Source organism: Oncorhynchus nerka, linkage group LG20 (genome assembly GCF_034236695.1).
Source record: "Oncorhynchus nerka isolate Pitt River linkage group LG20, Oner_Uvic_2.0, whole genome shotgun sequence".
NCBI lineage: Eukaryota > Metazoa > Chordata > Actinopteri > Salmoniformes > Salmonidae > Oncorhynchus > Oncorhynchus nerka.
In genome coordinates, this window is record NC_088415.1 from 84,677,898 (window position 1) to 84,696,108 (window position 18,211).

Genomic DNA, 18,211 nt, shown 5'->3' on the forward strand with positions numbered 1-18,211 from the left:
TGTCCTGTAGTATAATTTGGTATTATTGTTGGATTGTTTTGAACAGCTGATTGTTGAGTTGGGGCTGTCAGTGACCAGCAGATAAAATAGATACAATAACTTCTTCCTTCAGTCTAGATGGGCGTCATACTGTACAATGTGTGTGTCTCCTCTTTTTTCATAGACCTAGGCTACTGGTTGCATTCAATACAAGGTCATTTTTATTGATCTCAGTTTGCATTGCATGTAATGCATTTATAAAAGGCCAGATGTTTGGACTGTATTTGAAGCTTTACGTCTTGGAAGGAGTGTGATTCTGTTCTTCATGTTTCATGGCATTGTGGCAAGCTAGGTGATACTTGTCCCTGTCTCATGTTTTTGTATTATGTCATCACAGACTGTGTCATAGTTAGGGCCTTCCAAGGTTGAAATTCAGGTGTAGATATTGGGGGGTCCGGGTGTTCTACCCCCTACATGTTTTTCTTTTACTTTTTCAAACGCATTTCCTGCAATTCAACACAGTTTGACATGACTTATTATGCCTCTCTTCAGAGAAAAAATAATACATTTTAAAAAAGAAAATAAAGAAAACACCATTGAAGCTATGAATTAGTCCAGGAGTAATATTTCACTTACTGGTGTAAAGAATTGCTATTATGCAGGAGACCAACCTACTGCTAAATACATGGCTATTGCATTGTTATAACTGAGACAACACATAGCAACGTATTTTCACAGTAAAGCCTGTGGGGTCCCCTACAGGATAGCTCCCACATTACAGACATAATCTCCCTTTTGACCGAACACTGTGTGCCCGAAGAGGATTCTACGATGACGGACAGACAACTGAGCCAATGGCGGAAGACTACAGACTACACCCAGCCTGAACCAATCCAAAGATCCGATCTCCTAGAATCAACCTACTTTCTGTGCCGTATATTAGGGCTGTACTGATTCTTAACGGTCTCTTTGCCTGCTGTTCCATACGAACTAACGGAGGAGCCGTAATTACGCAGTACTAGATATCTTCACACTGAATAAACTGTTACTTGTCATACAATTTACCACTTTGTCTGAATCGATCCTTGACCGGCTCACCCATCTACATATCTAATTACTAACAGAACTTGGTACGCAGAGGATTGTTAACTAACGGTCCAGTCGAAGCGAGCAGATTGGGTGTGAGAGAGGGGGTGAGCTCGTGGAAAGGATGATTCAAGGAGGACGGGTGATGATTTTCGCTGGGTGGACAACAATTCTGCTCAACTCGGGAAACTGATCTAAAGGTGCACCATAAATAAGGTAAGCAAAACCTGTTAAATCAAACTTTGCATATTGTCGTATAGTCTGCCTAAATTTTGATCAGTATTTCCGAGTAAGTATGAATTCTTGTGTAAATTTATAATTTGCTGACGAGTCGAAAAAACAGTGTAGTGAACATATGTAGTAACGAACCGGCGACGGCCGGTGTGATATAAATTATTGATGAGATATCAGTAGGGGATAGTTAATTACTATTCATTAAACCTGGCACCGAGGGGAGAGATTGTAATTTTGTCCCGCGACCCGGTCAGCACAGTCTGATAGCTTTCAATGATGAGAGATCACTTTAAGGCCTAAATAGTTCCGATAGGGGTCAGGAATAGATCGGTAAGGGGATAGTTAATTACTATTCATTAAATCTAGCGCCGAGGGGATAGATTGTAATTTTGTCCCGTGAATCGGTCGAGGCTAGTCTGAGAAATTCACTGATAGGGGTCGGACATGTGTAATAATTCTGATAGGGGTTAGCTCGATAGGGATCAGGAATAGAGATCGGTAAGGGGATAGTTAATTACTATTCATTAAATCTGGCACCGAGGGGAGAAATGGTAATTTTGTCCCGCGACCCGGCACGGCTCAGTCCGATAGAAATTCACTCATAAGGATCGGCTTTCAGGGGTCAGAGAGATAACGTGTATTAATTCTGATAGGGGTTAATTCGATAGGGGTCAGTAGGGGATAGAATTGGATTCTAGAGTTGAATTTTATCCAGTAAATCCGCTTAGTTCGGTCTGATAGGGGTCGATTAATAGAGGTCAGAGATATAACCTGTATTTGTATGTTTTGTCTTGTTTTGTCTATTTGTAACTGTTTATATGAAAATGCAATGTGGTTGTAATTGTTTCCATTAAGATTGTTGGTGGTTACATAGAGAGAGAGAGATAGAATTATATAATAAGGGTTATTGGATAAATCCGAAACCTCTATATTGTATGTACCTATGACTTCTGTGTTAAATGTATAAACAGGAACGAAATGACTGATGTATAATTGAAATAATATCTGAATATAATATTTGAATATTGAGACTAATTAGTCGAATAGATCCCTTGGTTGTGCGCTCCACAAATGCTATACCGACCCATGCGTTTTTCTCGAACTAAAACATACAAAGGAGAAGCTCAGAGATAAAACAGAGCACGTGCAGCAGTGTCTCTTCGAGTACATCGTGGGTATTAATCAACGTCGGGCGAAGTATATGCTAACTATATTCAGATAGAAGGAGAGAATTCCGATTAAAACTACGATTAAATTCCGATTGAATTAAATATAATTACGATTAAAGCAAATTCACAATGGCGACCCCCAATACTCCAAAGCTGAGGTTTAATGAGTTCCTAGAACAAAAAAATAGAATATAGATCAGGGGGAAAGGAACAATGGAAGCACATGAAGAAAGTTTGGGAGGGATTAAAGCTAAAATGGACACAAGAAGGTTGTTTAGGAAGGGAACCGCCATCCGCAGTTCAGCTGAAAACAATGGAATGTGGGTGAAGAGAGAAAGAGGCAGAAAAGAACAAAAAATCACGTATTTAAGAAAGAAGGGTCAGATACGAAGGGAGCGAGATTAATGAGAATCCTAATTGAGGGAAAACTTTGGGCGTTTAAATTAGTGCTATTTTCTGTTGTTCAGATGCCGGAGTAACAAATACAGATAACTGTAAATTGGAGAATCTCAGTTCCATAGCATTGGTGGTTCAGTGGTAGAATTCTCGCCTGCCACGTGGGAGGCCAGGGTTCGGTTCCCAGCTGAGGTGTAAAGAATAGTTATATATGTCTGAGTTTTTGGTTGTAATTAAACTAAGAAAGTTATAGAGAAAGTTATAGTCACTAGTATTGGTATAAGATATAAACTGAACGTTTTAAATAGTTTGTTTGGTTCAAATTGAAAGATTAATTCATTCAACTCAATATAAGAACGGAGATTTTGATGCAAGGCGATGTCTGTTCACTAAATGATTTGTTGGGAATAATACATTGGGAAAAGAGTCGTAATTAAAATGCTAATTCAAAGACGAGACAGTAACTTAAATCAAATTAATTCTGAATAATAACGGGGGAACAATTACGATAGATTTGTGTCCATCAAAATGTTTTTATAAAATTAGCGAATTGAGAGATGTTGATTGATGTTGTAAACTCTAATTCAGGATTCAACAGATGTGATAAATTAGGTTTGGTTTATCGAACCCGAAATACTGTTGTTGCAGACAGCCAACCATTATTTACAATAAGTTGAAAATCGTTGCGAATTGAGTCAAGATTGAGCGCTTGTTGATGACATCACTCGCGAGGTTTCCGTCGCCACGGAAATTATGTCTTGACTGGGGGTAACGGAGAAAATGATTAGTGTCTTTTAGAAGGAAATGCGTGCATTCATGTTGAGTCACTTTTCAGAAGTTGATAAACATTTCGAAATACATTTTTAAAAGGAGTATGTAAATCGTCAGGAAAGATGCTAAAAACTAGCAGCTGATTCGCTGGGTGGGTATCATTGATTTGTGGCGTTTATTTTGGACTGTAATTAGGCCATGAGAAAGATAGATTGAATGTCTGAATCATAAAACATCGTGATAATGGATTCTGATGGTTATTGATTCTTGGGTTGATCGTTTAAATAACACCAGTGAATTTGAGCACTGTTTCCATTATGTGGAACGGTGTCAGGGTATTAATGGTGAAAAGCAACCTCTATGGTAAAACATAATTGTACATGTTTCGGTAAACTAGCTAGGTTGAATATGATTATTTGAGCATTTCCCTTGATACGTAGACATACGTAACAGGGGCAAGTTGTTTTTCCTTGAGGAACACGCAGATGGTGTTTTGTTTTATTGAGATGTAAATGTGAGTTGAAGGAGCCAAGGGAAAATACGTTATTTTTATTAAATATCTGGGATTATAATCTTGGGGAGAATGAGGCCATAAACGACCAAATTGGAAAGGCCTGGAAGTTTTGATTAATCATTAAGGTTTGCAAACATATACACATAAAACATTTGTTAGGACCATTTGTTTTTGTGCAAAGGTATTTTAAAGAGACACGCTCAAATATGGAACTTTATGAGTTTTTATTTTATGAGTTTTAAATTACACAAGTTAATTTAGATTTTAAGGATAAAGGGTTCTTTAATATGTCTAATGTAGTATAGAACTGGACTATAAATGGGTGGGTTGACTTATTGACCTTATCATGACTGTCTTCTAAGGTCTGATCAGCCTTAGGGGAGAGTCATTGGTATAATGAATGTGGTCATATTGAGTTACTAGTTCATTATAAAGGAGTTTAGGTTAGGAGGTTAGAATTATTGTTTGAACTGCAAATGAGATAGTGGTTCAGGATTCTGTTTTACAACATTAGCTGTGAAGTTTTTGAATGGTCTATTAACAGAAAAAAAAAAAATAATAATCCTATTTATCATTGAGAATAAATAGGGGAAGATAAGATACATTAAGGTTGGGATAGGAGATATATTAAGCCAATAGGGCAGGGAATTACATAGAAAAATAAGTTTCAGTTCTTAAGGGTGATAAATTACTGTAGATAAGGAATTCTGCACTTTGTAACATATATTAAATTCATGTTATTGTCAGATAGAATACTGAGGGTCCCTGAAGGAAGGATTTTGATATGATAAGCATTTGTTTTGATTTTTTTTTTTTTGTGACTATTACGAGTTTTTTAAAAATAGTATTAAATTTAACAGGTATATAGGACATCTGTGATGATTTAGGATTATAGTGAGGTTGATTAAGGAAATGTAAGGACTTTAGAGATTGACACGCATAGATATGATTTTAGATAAAGTCAAACAGATAGAAGCTTAGTGGTATTTGAGAGATATGAGAGAAAAGGTTTAAATTGGTAAATATATATTTAAGAAAATATATAAGTAGCGCAGATAGTTCTTAAGTAGATAAGAAACTTGACAGGGAATTGGTACTGGATTGACGCCCAAGGGAGAATTGGACATGTGGAAAACTAAAAGGGGCTCCTTCAAGATGATGTCAGACATAAGGATAATATACTAATCTTACCTAAGTCATTATTTAGAGTAGGTAAGGTTGATACCTGGGCAGAGTCAGGTATCAAAAGGGGGATGGGTAAATTGTGGACTAGGATAGGATGGGGCCTATTGGATAAGAAACTAATAATTTAAAAATGTAGCTAACAATTGGGCATAGAAGTTAAAGATATAATCAGATAAAACATATGAGAAATTGTTTGTTAACCAAGCCTGTATGTCCAGGATTTTATGCATTACAGGTGAACTACAGGTGAAGTCACTCAATCCAGTCCCAGAGGCTTGGGGACCATAAAAGACCCCTGGTGAAAGCTAGCTGAAAGAGCTACCCAGATTCATATCGCACGGCGGAAGGGTAAGACATTTTTTCACTGTCGGACAATAAACAGAGTTCGGGAGAAGAACTGGAATTAACAGAATTCCGGGGGCCAACTCTCGAATGAAGTAACCCTACCTGTCCTATCACCCCTGTTTTTGTTCATAGAAGTGAAGATGTGTCTGGCTCTGGCTAAGTGATGTGTATTTTGTTCCAAAATAAGCATAAGAGATCCCTAGATCTGGGTAGACAAGAAGTTAGAGTAGAGATTACATGATAACCGACTTCGGACAGTTCTAGGATTGGAGAAGAGGGTATCCTTATAGCATGGGGGATCCCACAAGGGTGGATAGGTTTTCCATGATATGGGGAAACCTGGGAGCAATGTTGAACTTTGTAAAGGTGATGAAATCCTACTAACCATAAAAAATATTAAGCTCTCTGATGTAGGCACTCACACCCTCGGACTACAAAGGACGAGGACAGACATGATGGATGTGTTTTCTATTAAGGTACTGCCAAGACCAGAGGTAACCGGACACACTCCTCTACCACCACTGTGTTAAAAATACCATTCAGGTAATTACTGTTAGAGACTATTCGGCTATTGATCAATTAGAATCTGAGACTGGTTTTGATAGTAGGGACAATTTGTGGCTGTCTTATATGAGGTACACAGCTAAAACCCTGAGAAGAAAGGACTGCATTATTTGTAGTCATGCTAGACCTGTTCTGGCTACACACCCATTTGCTGTAGGAGAAGGGAGAGGGATGGTTGTGTATTCTGAGAAGTTTTTACCAGGTTAAGCCCAATTCAACCCTCTGTTCCTCTTTGAGCCTTGTGTTTCCTGCAGTACCTCCCCATCGGGCCTCTTGGGGTGTTGAGGCATATGGGGGCAATTACGAGTGCATCACGGGTACAGGTAATGGCATTGATTATGGGAGATTGCCTGAAGCTGATTGCAGGAGTAACATAACCATTAATTCCACTTGGCCAGTTACAGGCCTAAACCAAACTAGTGGTCTGGCTGATGTGTGTTGGATGTGTGGAGCCAAAAGAGTGCTGAGACCCATTCTTAGAGGAGAATGGCAAGGTACGTGTGGTCTGACCAGTTTGATAATTCCACTGACCATTGTTGATGTTGTTGCTGAACAGCTGCTGAGTTCTGTAACCAGGGGACCTGAAAACATTCCATCCCATGGGAGACATAGATGTAATGCTCCATGGACAGAGGATATAGTTGACATACACACTAACCTGTTGGGAGTGCCAGTGGGGATTCCTCATGAGTTTCAGGCCTTGGGTAGGAATGATGGACTCTGGCACCTACTACCTACTATGGGTCTAGCCATAGTGGATGCTAGACAGACTGCATGGATTAATTATATCTACTATAATCAACAGCGTTTTGTGAATTACTCCCGTGATGCACTCACTGGTATGTCTGAACAGCTTGAGGCCACATTTGGGGTTTCCAGACAGAATAGACTTGCCTTGGATATGCTTCTTGCCAGTCAGGGGACGTCTGCAAGATGTTCGGTGAACAATGTTGCACGTATATTCCTAATAATACCAGTCCAGATGATAGTATGTCTAAGGCGGGCTTGATGCACTGTCTGCTAAGATGAGGTCCACGGGGGGGGGGGGGGGGGTGGAGGAGTCTGTTCTCTTGGCCTGGTTTGGTAAGTACACTGGTATGATGGTTACTGGATTTCTGACCCTAATTCTTGTATTATTTGTTATTGATGTGATGTGCTGCTTGCATCATACCGTGTTTTGAGAAGTCTGTTACAGATGTGGTGAGGGCTTCAGGCATGATGCCTTTGCTTGATGCTCCAGTTGGCGATGCCGATACGGAAGCATGCTTTCAGGGGAGAATGGGACTGACTGAGGATGACACATGGTTTGGAATCCCTGGGTGGCAAGGAGCCCACCTGGTACAGGATAGGAGTAGCTGAGAGGACCAGATGGTTTCTAATAATTCTTTACTCTGTTTTCCATGACCAAAGTTTTATCCTACATCTTACATGTCAACAACAATAAAGTTTTATCCTGTTTTTGATAAGTGACACCCTTGTGGGTGACAAGGGGGAAACAAAAGCATACAACAAAGGCATATATCACTTGTTGTTAATAATAAACTTTTTATTATTTTCATGAAATGCTATGACTGCTGAAATAAAGGATAATGAGTGACACCCTAGCGGGTGTCAAAAGGGGGACTTAAATTTCACACTATTTTCTTTTGTTCTGTTTTTGAATGAGCTGTTCTCTTTTGACATGAAGGTAGTTTAAACTTTGTAACTGTTATATGATTCATTGCTGAATTTTTGTTCACACCCTTGGGGTTATTTTACATTATAGCCATTACCATATATATGATTGAATATTATCTGCTGTTGCCTTGTGTGGATGTATGTATGTGTTATGCTACCTAGCTGATTTGAAACATTGTTAAAAGTATCAGGGCCATGGAACTTTCTCATGCTGGAAAAAATACAGAAGGGAGGGCACATTCAGAGCGTGGGGTTGCGAGAACAAGCGGTCTTTTTGTTAGATAACAGGAGCCAGGTGCGAGATAACGGTATGGAGCATGAGACCCATCTTTCAGTTTTTGCAGCCATTTTAGGAGGGGGATCCAGTTGCTTTTATTGATTAAGCTTCTCCATTGTATGTCGTGTCCCATCTGGGATGGGAAGAGGGGGAAATTATTTTTCTTTGTGGGCCATTTCCGGATAGACATACCTAGTTTAGGATATTTTTCCTTTTTGGATTATGTTTTCGTTTTTGCTTGGAGTAATGTATCTGGACTATATCACATCTCTTAGGAGATGTGAAGAGAGGGTATCACAACTTTTTCCTGCGGGAAAAAGTTGGCTTATGTGGACAATCATTTTACTTTTATTTTGAGCTGTTGTTCTCCGCTCTGTTAAATGAGGGTTGTAAGTTCCTAGGTGGCTGGTAGCCAACTTAGTACATAGTGGGATTGAATGGAGAACATGATGGTAATACATAAATATCTATTTCTGTTTAATACCGTGCCTTATTTCATAGTCCCTTTGGGAGAAGTTTCTCTTTGTGTCTGGATCTAGTTAGGTTGTGTCACGTCTCTGGTGAGACGTGAAGAGAGGGTTTTGTAAAGAATTGCTATTATGCAGGAGACCAACCTACTGCTAAATACATGGCTATTGCATTGTTATAACTGAGACAACACATAGCAACGTATTTTCACAGTAAAGCCTGTGGGGTCCCCTACAGGATAGCTCCCACATTACACACATAATCTCCCTTTTCACCGAACACTGTGTGCCCGAAGAGGATTCTACGATGACGGACAGACAACTGAGCCAATGGCGGAAGACTACAGACTACACCCAGCCTGAACCAATCCAAAGATCCGATCTCCTAGAATCAACCTACTTTCTGTGCCGTATATTAGGGCTGTACTGATTCTTAACGGTCTCTTTGCCTGCTGTTCCATACGAACTAACGGAGGAGCCGTAATTACGCAGTACTAGATATCTTCACACTGAATAAACTGTTACTTGTCATACAATTTACCACTTTGTCTGAATCGATCCTTGACCGGCTCACCCATCTACATATCTAATTACTAACACTGGTACTGAAGCTTGAGGGTTGATGTAATCTGAAATCAGCTGACAGAGGCTGGACTGGACTTTGATGGAGGCAGACATTGGCAGGCCTCAATGCAGCTGACAGACTGGACTGGAGTTTGATGGAGGCAGACATTGGCAGGCCTCAATGCAGCTGACAGACTGGACTGGAGTTTGATGGAGGCAGACATTGGCAGGCCTCAATGCAGCTGACAGACTGGACTGGAGTTTGATGGAGGCAGACATTGGCAGGCCTCAATGCAGCTGACAGGACTGGACTGGAGTTTGATGGAGGCAGACATTGGCAGGCCTCAATGCAGCTGACAGACTGGACTGGAGTTTGATGGAGGCAGACATTGGCAGGCCTCAATGCAGCTGACAGGACTGGACTGGAGTTTGATGGAGGCAGACATTGGCAGGCCTCAATGCAGCTGACAGGACTGGACTGGAGTTTTCTAGCAGACAGACAGTAGCTGGACGTTGAAGATGGTTGACAGAGACTGGACTAAACTTCGAAGAAGGCAGACATTGGCTGGGTTCTGACGGTGGCTAACAGAGGCTGGACTGGAGTCAAATAAATGTTGTCCTGTCTATCTTGTCCAACCTTTTCTGGTAAGCATGGCAAACAGCCACATCTCTTCTGTGTCATTGATGTTCTGAGCCATATTATCAGTCTTCTCAGGGCACTGAAGCTTCTTTCAAACTCAGCAGGAACAAGTAGAAGTCTCACCCAGGTTTCTACTTGCTTGAAGATACTTCTCACCTCTGGTACCATGTTCTTAATGATATCGACCAAATACAGCAGGTGCTGTTTGTGTAGCTAGACTCCAGCATGTCTAGCTGCACGTGCAACGCCCTGGGCTCCAACTCTGGGAACTAGTTGAAAACAAGAAATAAACACCTTCTACAACTGTTTGAGTGTGTGGAGCTCCACCCCCCTGTAGTATCTAAGATGTTGAACTACTGCATTCTGTAGTATCATGGACATGACTGTTTATTTTCACTTTAGAGGACAAGTCATCACAATCACTCACTCACCTGTAGATCAACACTGCTGCTGCTCATGCCTGCACTGACTTCACTCTCCTCACTGTCACTTTTATTTTTTGAACCTTTATTTAACTAGGCAACTCAGTTAAGAACAAATCATTATTTACAATGACGGCCTACCAAAAGGCAAAGGCCTCCTAGGGTGTCAAGGTGTGCGTAACTGGTGGCATGGAAGTCAAACGCAGGAGAGCAGAATTTGGTAAATAGCCGGAGCCATTTAATGTACATAACTACCGGCATACAAAAGTAACAAAACACATGGGCACAAAAACCTGCATTGCACCAGTCACATAAAGCACACGGACTACAATAAACAATACCCGACAAGGACATGGGGGAAACAGAGGGAACATATACAACAGGGAATTGAAACCAGGTGAGTGCGACAACCAGACAAAACAAATGGAACATGAAAAATAGATTGATGATGGCTAGAAGACCGGTGACGTCAACCGCCGAACACCGCCCGAACAAGGAGAGGAACCGACTTTGGCAGAAGTCGTGACATAGGGGGACGGGGGCTGGGTTTAAAAATAAAGGCAACAATATAGCATGGCAGCAACACATGACAACACAGCACGGTAGCAACACCACATAACAACAACATGGTAGCAACACAACATGGCAGCAGCACAAAACATGGTACAAACATTATTGGGCACCGACAACAGCACAAAGGGCAAGAAGGTAGAGACAACAAGAAATCACGTCAAACAGCCACAACTGTCAGTAAGAATGTCCAGTCTTTGAATGAAGAGGTGGAGATAAAACTGTCCAATTTGAATGTTTTTTTGCAGCTCGTTCCAGTCGCTAGCTGCAGTGAACTGAAATGAGAAAGACCCAGGAATGTATGTGCTTTGGGGAACTTTAACAGCATGTGACTAGCAGAACGGTATTGTATGTGGAGGATGAGGGCTGCAGTAGATAACTCAGATAGGGGGGAGTGAGGCCTAAGATAGTTTTATAAACAGGCATCAACCACTGGGTCTTGCGACGGGTATACAGAGATGACCAGTTTACAGAGGAGTATAGAGTGCAGTGATGAGTCCTATAAGGAGCATTGGTGGGAAATTTGATAGCCGAATGGTAAAGAACATCTAGCCGCTCGAGCGCACCCTTACCTACCAATCCATAAATTAAGTCTCCGTAATCTAAAATAGGTAGGATGGTCATCTGAATTTTTCCTCATGTTCCATCCAGTTTGTTTTATTTTTTATAATATATTACACTGGATCTTTCTTGAATAAGTTCCTCCATTTCTTTTAGTTTTTCCTCTAACTTATTCTGTGCCTTTATGGTACAGTTTTTATTGCTATCTAACTGTACTGTTAGTCCTTCCATTTCCTTTGTTAATATGGACTCTTTTGATCTAAATTGATTCTGTCTCTGTTTTAGTTTGGTCAGGGCGTGAGTTGGGGTGGGCATTCTATCTTTTGTGTTCTATGCAGCTGGTAATCGTTGTCTCTGATTGAGAACCATACTTAGGCAGCCTGTTTTTCCCACTTGAGTTGTGTGTGGTTGTTTTCTGTTTTTCTACCAGACAGGACTATTTCGGTTGTTCTTTTGTTTACTTTGTTCAGTTATCGAATAAATCTAACATGGACACTTACCACGCTGCATCTTGGTCCTCTTCTTCCAACAGCCGTTACATGGGTACTGAATTGCAAGGCCTCTAAAGGCACATTTAAAAGTGTCCCATACAATAAGAGGATCTGCTGTACCTATGATATGTCTGAAAAAAGGCAGTTATAAATGATTCTGTCCTAGTTCTAAACAAGTCATCCAGTAGGCTTTGATTAGATTTCCAATATCCTCGCCAAAGTGGAAATTCTGTAAGAGTAATATATATGCCAATTATGTGATGATCCGACAACATTATGTCCTTTATCAACACTTTTTAAAGTTTTGGTGCCAGAGAGAATGACATTAGAAGGTAATCAAGACAACTAGCTTGATTAAGCCTCTGCCATGTATATCTCACTAGGTCAAGGTATTTAAGCCTCCATATATCTTTTCATTCCAATAGATCCATGACATTCTTGATTTCCTTAAGTGCCTGAGGGTGATAGTTTGTAGTGTGATTTCCTTTACGGTCCATAGAGGTATTTAAAATCATATTAAAATCTCCCACCAAAATAATAGAGTCTAGTGTTGCTTGTAGAGTTGATAAATTCTTATATATATTTTCAAAGAAGCTTGGATCATCATTATTTTGACAATATAGGTTAATATGCCATATCTGTTTATTGTCTAATAATATATTTAAAATAATCCATCTACCTTGAGGATCTGTTTGGACAATTTGCACATTTGGATCAAAATTACTATGAATTAAAACCATCACCCCTTTTGAATTTCTTTGCCCCCTGGGAGAAATATATTTCACCCCCCAAAACTTCATCTAAAATTGTTGAATGAGTTTCCTGTAAACAAAATATATTATATTCCTTCTCTTTTAGCCAGGTAAATACTGATCGTTTTTTCTTATTATCTGCTAAGCCATTACAATTGTAACTGTCTATACTTATTTCACCACTTACCATAATGAGACACAACTTTCAATTCAATTTATCAAAATATATGTTTATAAACGTACAATTAAAAAGTAACATGATGATTGAGTGTCTATATAGCTGTACCATGATATTTGCATTGCTACTAAGTAAACCTCCAATTGGTCCCCACTATTCTACCCGCTAAAAGCCCTCCTCATCCCGAGTTGTGTTGTCATCCGAATGCTCGGCAGACCACCCCGACCCCCCGGATCCCATAGCCCCGGAGAGAGAGGGACCCCTCCTTTGAAAAGAGCACACAGTGCCACCCACAGAACAGAAGCAGAACAACCGCCAAATGCATTTCCATCGCCCTCACCTCCATTTGTATTATATATAGCCATCAAAAAATATATATTTAAAAAATCCTGTTTATCTTATTTTCCATAATTAGCTATTAATATTTGTATTAATGTAGGCAATTTATGCAAAGGATTTTTACCTCTCACCAGTCTCGCCATTACCAAAATTACATTATGGCAAGCAATTATTATATTAGTAAACAATTATTGTGAATCATCCTATATTGTCCCTAACATCTTTTACTCCTTCGCAACAGTTGTGGGATACACACACACACACCCACACACACACCCACACATACACACTCAACCCTTTCTCCCACAATAAACATAGACTCAGATTCTCAACAGTTGCACCATCCCAGAGCCCAACTCAAGAAATGTCTTGATTTACGAATGCATATACAGTTGTATGAGAAGGCCTGCAAAACTGTGCATAAAAATTGGCAGAAATGGGGAGATTTGATTAACCAGCACTGCCACTGCCTGGGTGGGGACACCCCACCGGAATCCCCACCGGCTAGGTACAAGGTTGTCAAGGTTCTCATTAGCAGCTTTGAGAATTTCTTTGTATATTATGCTTTCCCTTCAGGGGGCTTCAGGACCAAACCTGCCAAAGCAGGCTCAGAATCTTGAGGGGGCAGTGCTGCTCTAGAAACTCTCTGACTGCATTTTGGCTTCATACAGGCCACTTACAGCAGGCCCATAAAAACAGATAGGGACTTCTCCTTAGTATCTGGGTCGTACAGGTGGGTTTCTAGGGTATAACGTTGTGGACCGTTCCATCAATATAGGACCATAAATAAATAAATTAGATGTATAATTTATTTTTAAAAATGTAGTTCCCCATGATAGGACAATACATAAATAAGATGTATAATTCATTATAAAATGTATACCCCTCATCTGCACAACATTGAAAGCTCTCTCACAACCCCTGCTCACAGAAATACATTGGTTCTGGCATATGCAACCATTTCCTTTCTCACTCAATGCCACACTTTCCCAAACACCAAAAAACTCACACCACACCATCCATCCCCTGCTCGCCTAGCGTAGTAGTGACTACCGAACGGCACCCTGACTCACCCAGTGTAGTAGTGACTACCGAACGGCACCCTGACTCACCCAGCATAGTAGTGACTACCGAATGGCACCCTGACTCACCTAGCGTAGTAGTGACTACCGAATGGCACCCTGACTCACCTAGTGTAGTAGTGACTACCGAACGGCACCCTGACTCACCTAGCGTAGTAGTGACTACCGAACGGCACCCTGACTCACCTAGTGTAGTAGTGACTACCGAACGGCACCCTGACTCACCTAGCGTAGTAGTGACTACCGGACAGCACCCTGACTCACCTAGTGTAGTAGTGACTACCGGACAGCACCCTGACTCACCTAGTGTAGTAGTGACTACCGGACAGCACCCTGACTCACCTAGCGTAGTAGTGACTACCGAACGACACCCTGACTCACCTAGCGTAGTAGTGACTACCGAACGGCACCCTGACTCGCCTATTGCTGCTCTTTTGACCCTATGATCACTCGGCTACACAGCTGATGCCCCCTGGACTGTTTCAATAACACAGTACCTCATTTTGTTTACCTGTCGGCCCCAGCCTCGAACTCAGGTCCTGTATGCACCTAACTGACCCGCTCTGCCCATTCATTGCCATTTACCCATTGTTGACTTAGCTCTTCTGATCAACACCTGTGATTTCTTTATGCCTCTCTCTAATGTCAATATGCCTTGTCTACTGCTGTCTTGGCTAGTTCTTGTCGTTTTATTTCACTGTAGAGCCCTCAGTCCCGCTCAAAATGCCTTAGATAGCTCTTTTGTCTCACCCCACACACAGGCAGAGACCTCACCTGGCTTAACTGGTGCCTCCAGAAACTAAACCTCTCTCATCATCACTCAACGCCTAGGCTTGCTACCACTGTACTCACATCCTACCATACCATTATCTGTACATTATGCCCTGATTCTATTCTACCATGCCCAGAAATCTGCTCCTTTTATTCTCTGTCCCCAGTGCACTAGACGACCAGTTCTTATAGCCTTTAGCCGTACCCTTATCCTACTCGTCCTCTGTTCCTCTGATGATGTAGAGATTAACCCAGGCCCTGTAGCCCCCAGTTCCACTCCTATTCCTCAGGAGCTATCATTTGTCGACTTCTGTAACTGTAAAAGCCTTGGTTTCATGCATGTTAACATCAGAAGCCTCCTCCCATTCACTGCTTAAGCACACTCTGCCAACACTGATGTCCTAGCCGTGTCTGAATTCTGGTTAAGGATGGCCACCAAAATTCTGAAATTTCCATCCCCAACTACAACATTTTCTGCCAAGATATAGAACTGCCAAAGGGGTTGGAGTTGCAATCTACTTTCCAGAAATAAGTCTCTCACTGTTGCCGCTTGTTATAGACCCCCCTCAGCCCCCAGCCGTGCCCTGGACACCATATGTGAATTCATTGCCCCTCATTTATCTTCAGAGTTTGTACTGTTGGGTGACCTAAACTGGGATATGCTTAACACCCTGGCCATCCTACAATCTAAGCTAGATGCCCCCAATCTCACACAAATTATCAAGGAACCTACCAGGTACAAACCTAAATCCGTAAACACGGGCACCCTCTAAATAAACCTCTGCTGTCTTCAACCAGGATCTCAGCGATAACTGCCTCATTGCCTGCGTCTGTAATGGGTCAAACGACCACCCCTCATCACTGTCAAACGCTCCCTAAAACACTTCAGCGAGCAGGCCTTTCTAATCGTATGCTGGAAGGATATTGACATCATTCCGTCAGTAGAGGATGCCTGGTTATTCTTTAAAAGTTCTTTCCTCACCATCTTAAATAAGCATGCCCCATTCAAAACATGTAGAACTAGGAATAGATATAGCCCTTGGTTCACTCCAGACTTGACTGCCCTTGACCAGCACAAAAACATCCTGTGGCGTATTGCATTAGCATCGAATAGCCCCCGTGATATGCAACTTTTCAGGGAAGTTAGGAACCAATATACACAGGCAGTTATGAAAGCAAAGTCTAGCTTTTTCAAACAGACATTTGCATCCTGTAGCACAAACTCCAAAAAGTTCTGGGACACTGTAAAGTCCATGGAGAATAAGTCACTGCCCAATGCCCACTGCTCTGAGGCTAGGAAACACTGTCACCACCAATAAATCTACGATAATTGAGAATTTCAAGAAGCATTTTTCTAAGGCTGGCCACGCTTTCCACCTGACTATCCTTATCCCTGGTCAACGGCTCTGCACCCCTCACAGCAACGTGCCCAAGCCTGCCTCATTTCTCCTTCACCCAAATCCAGATAGCTGATGTTCTGAAAGAGCTGCAAAATCTGGACCCCTACAAATCAGCTGGGCTAGGCAATCTGGACCCTCTCTCTAAAATTATCTGCCGCAATTGTTGCAACCCCTATTACCAGCCTGTTCAATCTCTCTTTCGTATCATCTGAGATCCCAAAAGATTGGAAAGCTGCCGCGGTCATCCCCCTCTTCAAAGGAGGAGACACTCTAGACATAAACTGTTACAGACCTATATCTATCCTACCCTGCCATTCTAAAGTCTTCGAAAGACAAGTTAACAAACAGATCACCGACCATTTCGAATCCCACCGTACCTTCTCCGCTATGCAAAATGGTTTCCGATCTGGTCATGGGTGCACCTCAGCCACGCTCAACGTTCTAAACAATATCATAACCGCTATCGATAAAAGACAATACTGTGCAGCCATCTTCATCGACCTGGCCAAGGCTTTCAACTCTGTCAATCACCGCATTCTTATAGGCAGACTCAACAGCCTTGGTTTCTCAAATAACTGCATGGCCTGGTTCACCAACTACTTCTCAGATAGAGTTCAGTGTGTCAAATCCGAGGGAATGTTGTCCGGACCTCTGGCAGTCTTTATGGGGGTGCCACAGGGTTCAATTCTCAAGCAAACTCTTTTCTCTGTATATATCAATGATGTCGCTCTTGCTGCTGGTGCTTTTCTGATCCACCTACGCAGACGACACCATTCTGTATACTTCTGGCCCGTCATTGGACACTGTGCTAACAAACCTCCAGACGAGCTTCAAAGCCATACAACACTCCTTCCGTGGCCTCCAACTTCTCTTAAATGCAAGTAAAACTAAATGCATGCTCTTCAACCGATCGCTGCTTGCACCCGCCCGCCCATCTAGCACTACTACTCTGGACGGTTCTGACTAAGAATATGTGGACAACTACAAATACCTAGGTGTCTGATTAGGCTGTAAACTCTCCTTCCAGAATCACATTAAGCATCTCCAATCCAAACTTAGACTCTAGAATCTGCTTCCTTATTTCACAACAAAGCATCAACAAAGCATCCTTCACTCATGCTGCCAAACAAACATTTACATTTAAGTCATTTAGCAGACGCTCTTATCCAGAGCGACTTACAAACCCTTGTAAAACTGACCATCCTACCGATCCTTGACTTTGGCGATGTAATTTACAAAATAGCCTCCAACACTCTACTCAGCAAATTGGATTTAGTGTGCCACAGTGCCAACCGTTTTGTCACCAAAGCCCCAAACACTACCCACCACTGCGACCTGTATGCTTTCGTTGGCTGGCCCTCGCTTCATATTCGTCGCCAAACCCACGGGCTCCAAGTCATCTATGTCTTTGCTAGGTAAAGCCCCGCCTTGTCACAGGTCACTGGTCACCATAGCAACACCCACCGGTAGCACAAGCTCCAGCAGGTATATTTCACTGGTCATCCCCTAAGCCAACTCCTCTTTGGCCGCCTTTCCTTCCAGTTCTCTGCTGCCAATGACTGGAACGTATTGCAAAAATCACTGAAGCTGGAGTCTTACATCTCCCTCTCTAACTGTAAGCATCAGCTGTCAGAGCAGCTTACCAATCATTGCACCTGTACACAGCCAATCTGTAAATAGCACACCCAACTGCCTCATCCCCATATTGTTGTTTATCTTCTTGCTCTTTTACACCCCAGTATCTCCGCTTGCACGTCGTTTATTTTTCTCCTTTGCA